The 10,638-nt window shown below is 36.1% G+C and overlaps 1 long non-coding RNA gene across 1 annotated transcript; it reads right to left on the minus strand.

Moving 5' to 3' along the window:
• Positions 1-1,860: 1,860 nt before the first annotated feature.
• Positions 1,861-8,615, minus strand: LOC128315049 (uncharacterized). Its single transcript, XR_008297414.1, has 3 exons — positions 8,412-8,615; positions 2,690-2,840; positions 1,861-2,101 (listed from the first exon to the last, which is right to left on the minus strand). It is a non-coding gene; the product is annotated as an uncharacterized LOC128315049 (long non-coding RNA).
• Between the last annotated feature and the right edge of the window lie 2,023 nt (positions 8,616-10,638).

Raw genomic sequence — 10,638 nt, forward strand, 5'->3', positions numbered from 1 at the left:
CAGCATTGTGTGGGACGGAAACACACTTTCCACTTATAAATGGAACAAGAGACTTGACACAATCTTTGTGTGAATTTCAGCCTGGAAGTTTGTTGGTTTCATGTTTTCCATTTCGGCCGAACTTTTCCCTTCCATTAGAACTGTATGGGGTGAATAGTCTGCTTATTTTTATTTTACTGTTTGAGCTTTTGATTTTCAATGAGATCTATTTAAGGCATAACTTTTTTTTGGTCAAAATTAAAGAATAAGAAGTTTTAATGAGAAAGGAAAGTATAATTATAAGGAATAAAAATTTAACTCAGAGATTCAGGGATTCCAAAATGAAGTAGGAAAGGAAACAAGAGAACATAAACATAAGAAATAATTCAGCAAATCAAAATGACCAGACGCTTCTTTGAGAGTGTTTAAATATTTTATTGAAAAGAGGTAAGACAGAAATGATAGTATTTGGAGAACCTAACTTATTTATGCGAAGAGTAGAGATCAAATTATTACAAAAATCTCAAAATAAAGAAATCACAAAGTACAGAATTTCGATTATTTCAATGACATTTTATTGCAGTAAGAAGCAGTTTGTTTCCTTGATCTTTATTTGGGAAGTAGATTTAGAGAAGGCTATTAAGGTATTCTTATCACACTTTTTCTATTAATATTTATGGTAATGCAATTTTTTAATGTTTCATTTTCATTTTTGCGAGAGAGTGAAAGAGAGAGAGCACAAGCATGAGTGGCGGGGGTGGGGGGCAGCGAGAGGGGGACAGAGGATCCCAGGCAGGTTCCATGCTGACAGCAGTGAACCTGATGTGGGGCTCCAACTCACAAACCATGAGATCATGACCTGAGCCAAAGTTGGACACTCAACCAACTGACCCACACATGTGCCCCAGTAATGCAATTTTTTAAAAAATTGAAAGCATTGCTGTCTTGTTTGGAAACATAAACATCCATCAAAGTTGGTTTTGTTAAAAAATTTTGTCAGACTCATTCAATGAGAATTGTACTTTTTATGTAGTATAAAGAAATAATTAAATGGCATTATACTATAATATTATATAAACATGTAAGTGTTGCTAATATACAGTGTTTGCTTCATAGAAAGTAGAAGGTAAGATACAAGTTTCAGAGAGCTGTATGCTGTGGGTAAACATTTGCATGAAGAATTCTTTTACATGTACAAGATTTCTATGTAAGAATCCATAAATGTGCTCATATGCAAACTTATACACACAAAGCTGGTGACAATGGTTGACTTCCAAGTTTAGCTGAAGTAGACAGATAAAAGAGAATTTTTATTTTTACTTTGTATCTTCTTAGGGTCTTGTAATGTTTTAAGGGCAAGCCTTACCTTTTTATACAATAGATTAATTTTTAAAAGTCTTGCTACCAACAGACTTATTGTGCCTAATTTGCTATCAAAATTGTGGATAAATGTGGAGAAACTTATCTTCTATTGTATCATACCTAACTATATCCTATCAATATTTTTATAAAATAAAATGACTGTTATAAATCAAATTTTCTGATGTGAAGAGTTATATGATCAAAACATATCAAAGACAAATATATTTGCAAAATGTAGAATCCCCATGAAAGTGATGACTTAGTTATAGTTACAAATGGATTATGGATATTTAAAATGCTACCCATAGGCTATATTTTTGATGACTGATTAATTGTGTTTTCTATAGGAATGTGTGTTTACTTACGATTTTCCTAGACCCATTGATGAGTCAATAAGCAAATGCTTTATCTAGCTATGAAATAAATCCAAAACATTATACTAGGTTCGGGGGATAAAATGATGAACAGGATGTTCACCCTTAGGAGATTACATTCCTAGAGCAGAGTGGTAAATTAGGAAGCACACCCATAAAAATCTTTAGGTAGGAATCTAGATAGTATGGTAGATGCTTTGATAGCTTATGAAACACAAGGAAAATATCTGTAACCTGGGTATCAGTGATGAAGGAAGGAAGTCTCTCCAGGTGCAGAATGATCCTTAGGCATTTCCCCAGGCCTGCTTTTTGACTTATGCCCAGCCTGCACAAGCCCAGCAAAAGCTTGCTCACTGCCACCAGATGCATTTTGAGGCATCTTCACTCTTCACAGAAGGAACATGATCCTCAGACTCCAAGAGAGGAACAAGTTATAGTCTCCCCGCCCCCTTTGTTAATGCTGCATTGACATCTTTTGGGATGATTGACCCTTGGATCATCATTGGCTTTAGAAAGTACTCCAGTCTTAATTTGGCCCTGTGATTCCTGAAGATACAACCTGATAACATCAGTGAATTTTCCAAAGTTTGGGCAATTTGGTTTTAGATTGTACCACATGAATCACCTTAAGATCCAATTTAGGCCAAGCTATGTCAAGCTTAAAGCACTTCCTTTTGGTTTTCTTTGTTGAGGACTCAATATTTTAGATATAACTTTTCCCAGGGCTCCTGGAAGGTGTTTATGCATATGCATTTGAATTTGAACAAGGCTCAATTAATTTTATAGGAAATAGGAGTGGAGCAACAAGAGCTTTCTTAAAATAATGTCTTTCGCCGAATGCATTGCATAAACCAGATAGCTTTCTAAACACTTTTCATATCACAAGGGACTTGTTCGGGAGAACAAGTTTATCTTACAATTGGTATGTCTTTGTAGATGACAGAAATGGAGCACAGAGGAGTTAAGGATCTTACCTGGAGTCGTACATCCAGACAGCGTTGTTACTGGCATCCAGACTCAGGGCATATGACTGCAGAAGCATCCTGCTACCCACTATACCACACTGCCTCTGCTATCTGGGAATCGGACTGTCTTCTGAATGAATCACCCTTCTAGTTTTTCTTCCTGTGAGTATAAAGAAATAAAACTTGGAGGAAAGTGCAATGTGAAAATTGTGTGTCTACGATGTGAAAACACTTTTAAAGAGATATAACAACAACAACAACAAAAACAAAGCATTTAGAAGTACACAAGTAATTGCCTAAAGTAATAGAGAGAAATTTCCTGCCTCTTCTGAAAGTGGAGGGAACAAAGGAGAGGAAAAACACCAACAAACTACATTAACAGCGAGTCATGACTTGAACTGTGTGCCCCACCTTGAAATCCTGTCGAAGTATAAACACCTAGTGAGTCAGAATATGACCTTATTTGGAAATAGGGTCATTGTAGATATAATTAGTTAATTTAAAATAAGGTCACTAGAGTGGGCTCGAATCTGATGTGACTGATGTCCTATAGAAAGGGGAAAACTTGTTCACAGGCACAGCTACAGGGAGAATGCCATGTAAACGGGAAGACCATAATCTATAAGATAAGGAGAGACACCTGGAAACAGATCCTTCCTATAGCCCCCAAAAAGAATCAATGTTGCCAACACATCAATTTCAGATTTCTAGTTTCAAAAATTGGGAAACAATGAATTTCTCTTGTTTAAGCATCTCAGTTTGTGATACTTTGTGGTGGCATCCCTAGCAACCTAAAACATAATGCATAGAATTTCCACCCCATGGTGTGTAAGAAAATAATAGCAATATGTAAGTACAAAGTGAGGTACACTACTTTAAACTTCATTGAAATATTCCAAAATCCTATTAGTGTCCATGAGTTTTCCAGAAAATTAAGTCAAATGTTTTAACATGATGATGGTATTCTTTACGTTGTGCAAATTTCATCAAATTTCAGTAGTGTGATGGTTAATTTCATGTGTGAATTTTACTGAGCCATGGGATGCCCAGATTAAATATTATTTCTGCGTATGACTGCGAGGGAGTTTCTAGATGAAATTAGCATTTGAATTTGGGGGATCAGTAAGGTAAATTGCCCTCTCAGATGAGAACATTATCCAATCCACTGAGGGCTTGAGTAGAACAGAGGTAGAGGTAGGAGGAATTCTCCCCTTTATCTTCCTGTTGTCTGCCTGAGCTGAGACCTTGGTCTTCTGACCTTGATTGGGATTTAAACCCGTTAGCTTCCCTTGGCCTTGAACTTGGACTAGAATTACACATCTGGCTTTTCTAAGTCTCTGGCTTGCAGACTGCAGCTACTGGGACTTCTCTCTCAGCCTTCATAATCACGTGAACCAATTTTGATAAATCTCTCTCTTCCCTCTACACCCCCAACCCAGCGTCCTCTACCCAGATATATAGTGTTTCCATTTCTTTGGAGACCCCAAATAATCCAAGTATTCATTATTGGAATTCATCTAACATTTGTATGTATATTGATCAATCCAAAAAGTTTTCTCTCATATGGCATAGTGTTTAAAACTTTGACATGTTTTCAACTAGATTATTTACCTTTTATTATTGACTATTAAAAGTTGCTTATATCTTAGATAAAAGACACTTAGCAGATATGATATGCAACTATCTTCTCCCATTTTGTGGATTTTTTCACTTCCTTGGTTTTGTCTTTTGAAACACAAAACTTTAATGGTCATGAAGTCTAATTCATCTATTGTTTTTCTTTTCTTGTTGTGCTTTTGGTATTACATCTAAAAAGTCGTTGGCTTACATAAACTACAGAGACTTAGACCTATATTTTCATCATATAGGTCTATGGTTCATTTTGAGTTAACTTTGTGTGTGATGTGAAGTTTCTGTCCAGCTTCATCACTGTGCATGTGGATACCCACTTGTCCCAATATCATTTGTTGAAACGATTTCCCTTTGTTTGGTAACCTTATCAAAAGACAACTAAAAATAAATATACGAGTTTATTTCTAGATCCTAAATCACATTTCATTTATTTATGTATCCATCCATATGCCAATTCTATAATGTCGTGATTAATGTGCCTTTGTAGTAAGTTTGAAATCACGAAATGAAAATCTATCAACTTTGTTCTTTGTCAATATAATTCTGGCTACTCAGGGTCCCTCACATTCCCCATGAATCTGAGTACCCCCTTGTCAATTTCTGAAAAGAGAAGCTTGGATTTAGTTAGGGAATGTATTGCAGCTATAGATTAATTTAAGAGTTTTGCCATTTTAATAATAATCTAATATATAATTGTGAGATGTCTTACTGACCATGTTTAATTTTTTTCAGCGATTTCTTTTTTTTTTAGTTTTTAGTGTAAAAGTCGTTTAGTCTTTTACTGAATTGATTCCTAAAGCATATTTTCCTTTTTAATGTTATTGAAATAAAATGTTTTCAAGGTCTGTCCATGTTGTAGCATGTGTCAGAGCTTCATTCCTTTTTCCTGCTGAATAACATTTCACTGTATGTACATACCACGTTTTCTTTAAACATTTATCTGTTGGTGGACATTTGGGCTGCTTCCAACTTTTGGCCTCTGTGAATAAGGAACACTGTCATACAAATATCTGTTTGAACCTCTGCTTGCAATTATTTTGGTTATATACCAGGAGAAAAACTGCTGGGCCACATGGTAATTCTATATATTTTTTTTTTTGAGGAACCGCTAAACCATTTTTTCCATCAGATGCCCCATTTTACATTCCCATCAGCAGTATCTGAAAGTCCAAATTTCTTTTTTTGTTTTTTAAACTTTTTAAACTTTTAATTAATTAATTAATTAATTATACTTTAAAGAGAGAGAACATGAGCAGGGAGGGGGCAGAGGGAGAGAGAGAGAGACAGAGAGAGAGAATCTCAAGCAGAGATTCCATGATCAGCATGGAGCTCGATGTGGGGCTCAGTCCCACAACCCTGGGGTCACGACCTGAAGCGAAATCAAGAGTCAGATGCTCAACCTACTGAGCCACCCAGGCGCTGCTGAGAGCTCAAATTTCTACACATTCTCACTAACACTTGTTATTTTTCTCTTTATTCTAGTCATAGTTATTCTGGAAGATGTGAATTGGTATTTCATTGGGGTTTTCATTTGCACTTCCCTAATGACTAATGATGTTAAGGATCTTTTCATGTGCTTATTAGTTATTTATATTTATATATTCTTTGGAGAAATATCTATTCAAGTCCTTTACCAATTTTTAAATTTTATTTTTTTTGGCTGTGTTGTAGTTCATTCTTTATATATTCTGAATGTGAAACCCTTATTACATATATGATTTGTGTATATTTCCTCCTGTTCTCTAAGTCGTTTTTTTCACTTTATTGAAATGCAAATTTTGATATGCATTTTGATATGTAAATTTTTAATTTTGACAAAACTCAATTTGTATACCTTTTCTTTTGTTGCTCATGCTTTTGGCATCATACCAAACGATGCAATGCCAAATTCAAGATCAAGAAAACTTTTGTTTTTAGATGTTTATTTTTGAGAGAGAGAGCGAGTGGAGAAGAGGCAGAGAGAGAGGAAGACAAAGGACCCACAGTGGGCTCAGCACTGACAACAGTGAGCCTGACGCAGGGCTCCAACTCAAGAACTGTGAGATCATGACCTGAGCCAAATCAGATATTCTACTGACTGAGCCATCCAGGCACACAGAGATCAAGAAAACTTACATCTATGTTTTCTTCTAAGAGTTTTGTGATTTTGATTTTATATGTAGGTCATGAATTCATTTTGAATTAATTGTCTATATGGTATGAGTCAAGAGTCAAACTACATTCTATTCATGGGGGAATCCAGTTGTCCCAGTACCCTTTGTGGAAGAGACTACTCTTTCCACATTGAATATACTTGGAAATTTTGTTGGAAATTAATTGTCCAGATATGTATGAATTTATGTTTTGGATTATCAGGGTCTTTTAATGTTTATTAAAAATTTTTTAACATTTATTCATTTTTTGAGAGACAGAGACAGAGCTTGAGTGGGGAAGGGGCGGAGAGAGAGGGAGACACAGAATCTGAAGCAGGCTCCAGGCTCTGAGCTGTCAGTACAGAGCCCGATGCGGGGCTCGAACTCACAAACCACAAGATCATGACCTGAGCCGAAGTCAGACGCTCAACCGACTGAGCCACCCAGGCACCCCAATGTTTATTTATATTTGACAGAGAGAGAGAGAGAGAGAAAGAGAGAGAGTGAGCATGTACGAGTGGAGGAGGGGCAGAAAGAGAGGGAGAGAGAGGCTCAGCTTTGCACTGATAGCAGAGAGCCTGTTGCGGGGCTTGAACTCATGAACCTGAGCCCAAGTGAGACGCTTAACAACTGAACTACCCAGGCAACCACCGACTATCTGTTTATTGCATTGTTCTTACTGGACTCTCAGTTTTATTTCCTTTGGGTAGTACTAGAATCCTAACAATATTAAATCTTTCAATATTTCTATTTATTCAGCGCTTCTTTAACTTATTTGAGTAATATTTTATAGTTTATATTGTAAAATTCTTTCACCTCCTTGCTCAAACTTATCCTTAGATCTTTGATTCTTTTAGATAATCTTGTAAATGGGATTGCCATATTGATTTTCTTTTTGTTACCTATATTCACAAGAGATATTGGTCTTTAATTTACTTTTCTTATAATGTCTCTAACTGGCTTTGGTATCAGGATAATACAGACTTCATGTGATGGCTTAGTGTCCCCTCCTCTTCTATTTTTTGGAAGAACTTGTGAAGGATTGGTGTTAATTAATTTTTAGATGCTTGATATAATTCATCAATGATGCTATCTGATGTTGGACTTTTCTTTACTGGGAGCTTTTTGATTATTGATCATAGGTCGGTTGAGATTTTCTATTTCTTCTTGAGCAAAATTAGATAATTTATGTGTTGCTAGGAATTTGTCCATTTCGTCTAGATTATCTAAGTTTTTGTGCATAATTGTTCACAGTATTCTCTTATAATTCTTTCTGTCATTGGAGGTATGTTTTAATTGGTGCAAAAAAAGTGGGATCTTTCTATTTTCAAATTGTCAAGAAGAAAATTTTTAGCTTTTTATTCTTATTATGCCTTTTCTCTCAATCTTAACATCATCTGTTCTTGGGGAAAGTGTTATATAGAGATTCAGATTTCAGAATCTGGTTTTGGAAATTGTTGCCAATTCTGACTGGTGTAAGAGAACGTTATTCTCTTACATTCACGTATGAATGTGAAACATTCAGACTCACCTTGTACCCTACTACAATTAGTACTCATGATCAATATAACTGATGCCCAATCATGGCACCAATATGTTGATGCCTAAAGATGTTGAAATTAAAGACATTTTTTACCTTTCATCTGCCATTCAGGGAGCCATGAAAAATACAGATGATGGGGGGGAGAAACCTCTCTTGTAACCTTTTCATTTGAACATGCATTACGAGTCCCTCTATTCATCTTTCTCTCTCTCACACACACAACTCCTAACCAGAGAGTCATGTCTGTCTTAATACAATAAAATTTGCCCTTCTTTAAAGGTCTTTACCACTTTCCAGTGTAGGAAATTGCAGCATAAAGGAACATTTGCCCTGGAATATTGGATGAATAGTTCTGTGATGAAGAGTGTTAGACATTCAGATGTATTGATCTTTGCTTAGCTAGAGAAGTTGTTTGAATGCTTACCTCTGCCCCCGGTAGCATGTTACCAAGGTGTTCAAATAAAGGTGAGCAGTAAGTTTTTCTTTGAGTGAAAAACAAAGACTGGATGATGACTCAGATTTCCTTCCAATCTTAAGTTTCTATCATTTAAAATAAGTCTGTGGTGTCCAGGGTTATGAGATCAAATTGTGTTTCTTTGTCACTGGAAATCCCCACTGCAAACCCTAAGAACAGACCATTCAAAAGCTTTCACTGAGGCAACGCACTTGGTAGAAAAGCATGACTTCATTTTGGCATGATTCGTCTTCAAATCAGGTCAGTGATTTAGATGTGAATGAGCGGATTGTTCATGGGCACTGGATCAAATTAGACTTTCATTTATTTTTAGAAATTCATTAGACCAATTATGACAACCACAAAGGGATGTCTTGTGACTGAGAAGTGCAAATTATAAGAACAGTAATATTCATTGTTAAATGTGAGATGAAAATTTCTGTGTAGCTTACTCATTAAAACCTGCTTCCTTTTACAAAAATGTCCTTTGTGTAATGTAGATTGCAGGTAAAAGGCACTGGACCAAAATATAATTACTGAATATACAACATGCTGGTAAGTTCAGATTGTTTGTAAAATGAATTTAGGTCAGAAATACAAAGGAAACCGAAAATACCAAGTTTCTCTTTTGCCAGTGTGCTCTCATTTATGGAAATGCACTAATTGGGTTTCAACTATGTGAAAACAGAAACTAAAATTATTATATACTTTGGACTTTATGCCCACATTTAAGCGATTCAGACAGAATACTTGATACATTCCCTAGTCTGAAAGAACTAGAACTAGAACTTGTAGTCTGACTTATTTATATCTGAGTCTACTCTTTTTTTTGGTTTGGGTAATTCCCTTGAGATTCCTCCAATCTTAATTTATGTATTGGTAAAATGGGGACATTAGTCTTTGTTTTTTAAGAATAGGACAGCAATTGGGGCACGTGGGTGGCTCAGTCGGTTAAGCGTCCGACTTCAGCTCAGGTTATGATCTCACAGCTCATGAGTTCGAGCCACGCATCGGGCTCTGTGCTGACAGCTCAGAGCCTGGAGCCTGCTTTAGATTCTGTGCCTCCCTCTCTCTCTCTGCCCCTTCCCGCCTCCCTCATGCTCTGTCTCTCTGTTTCTCAAAAATAAATAAACGTTAAAAAAAAAAAAAGAATAAGACAACAAGTAAGTGAAAAAAAAGATGTGTGTGCAGTGCCTGGCATACAACCGATTCTAAATAAACATTACCTAATTTAATGTAACATCATATAACTGCACATATCAGTAGATGGAACAATGGCAACATTCATTTTACACGTTGCTTTATAGACATCACAAAGCAAAGGTACACTATTAACAAAACTGGTCTTCATTTACAAGTTAACCATTCCCTAATCACTTAAATCTCTCCCTCCGCAAATAGCAAAGAATGTGTAAAGACTTCCGAAAACAAACAATGTTGGCATTGAAAAGAGGCTTCCGTGCAGTTCATATTTGGTTGTACTGGAAATCTTCCACTTAGGGAGAAAACATTAATCATTTCACCAGACCGACAAACAGCCTACTAACAAATTCACAGCCCACGTTGAAAGGGTTTGGTGTTCCAAGAATTTTTTTTTTAAGATTTGAATTAGTAATTTAAATTTCTTTCTGCTCATCACATCTACCTTACTGAGGCAACTAGAGCAAAAAACTTCTGAGTGGCATTATTCTCCCTTAGCTATTATGTTGGATTATGGAGACATTTTGATACTTGGCTGCAATGAAACTACTGAATAAAAACCGTTAATATAATACATATGTATTTGTCTATTTGGTGGTTCTAGTAAAAATGTGTGTAGACTCAGCTTTTGCAGTACAACTACATCGCGCATGTTTAATGTGAGGGGTTTTGGTTACTCTGATAACTACGTTTGTAAAGCAAAGGTTATGGTTTATCTCCAAGAAACAAAATGGGTGGCATTTATGGGAATCGTGCAGATCTGAAGCCAATAACTGGATAAGGCGAAGTTACCATGGTGTCTCACAAATACAGTTCTCGGCCCCGGTTGCATGACTTGTGAAACCTGTTTCAGATTAATAGAACACCCACCTAAAATTGATAGTATCATGATACAGGTTTTGGAGCCAGAGCGGTATGATCGGAAATCAGGAATTCAAAGGATCCAGTTGCAATCAGCTTTCTTTTTCTGAAACTCAATCAACGTGTGATTTTGTCG

Source organism: Acinonyx jubatus, chromosome C2, assembly GCF_027475565.1.
Source record: "Acinonyx jubatus isolate Ajub_Pintada_27869175 chromosome C2, VMU_Ajub_asm_v1.0, whole genome shotgun sequence".
Classification (NCBI taxonomy): Eukaryota; Metazoa; Chordata; class Mammalia; order Carnivora; family Felidae; genus Acinonyx; species Acinonyx jubatus.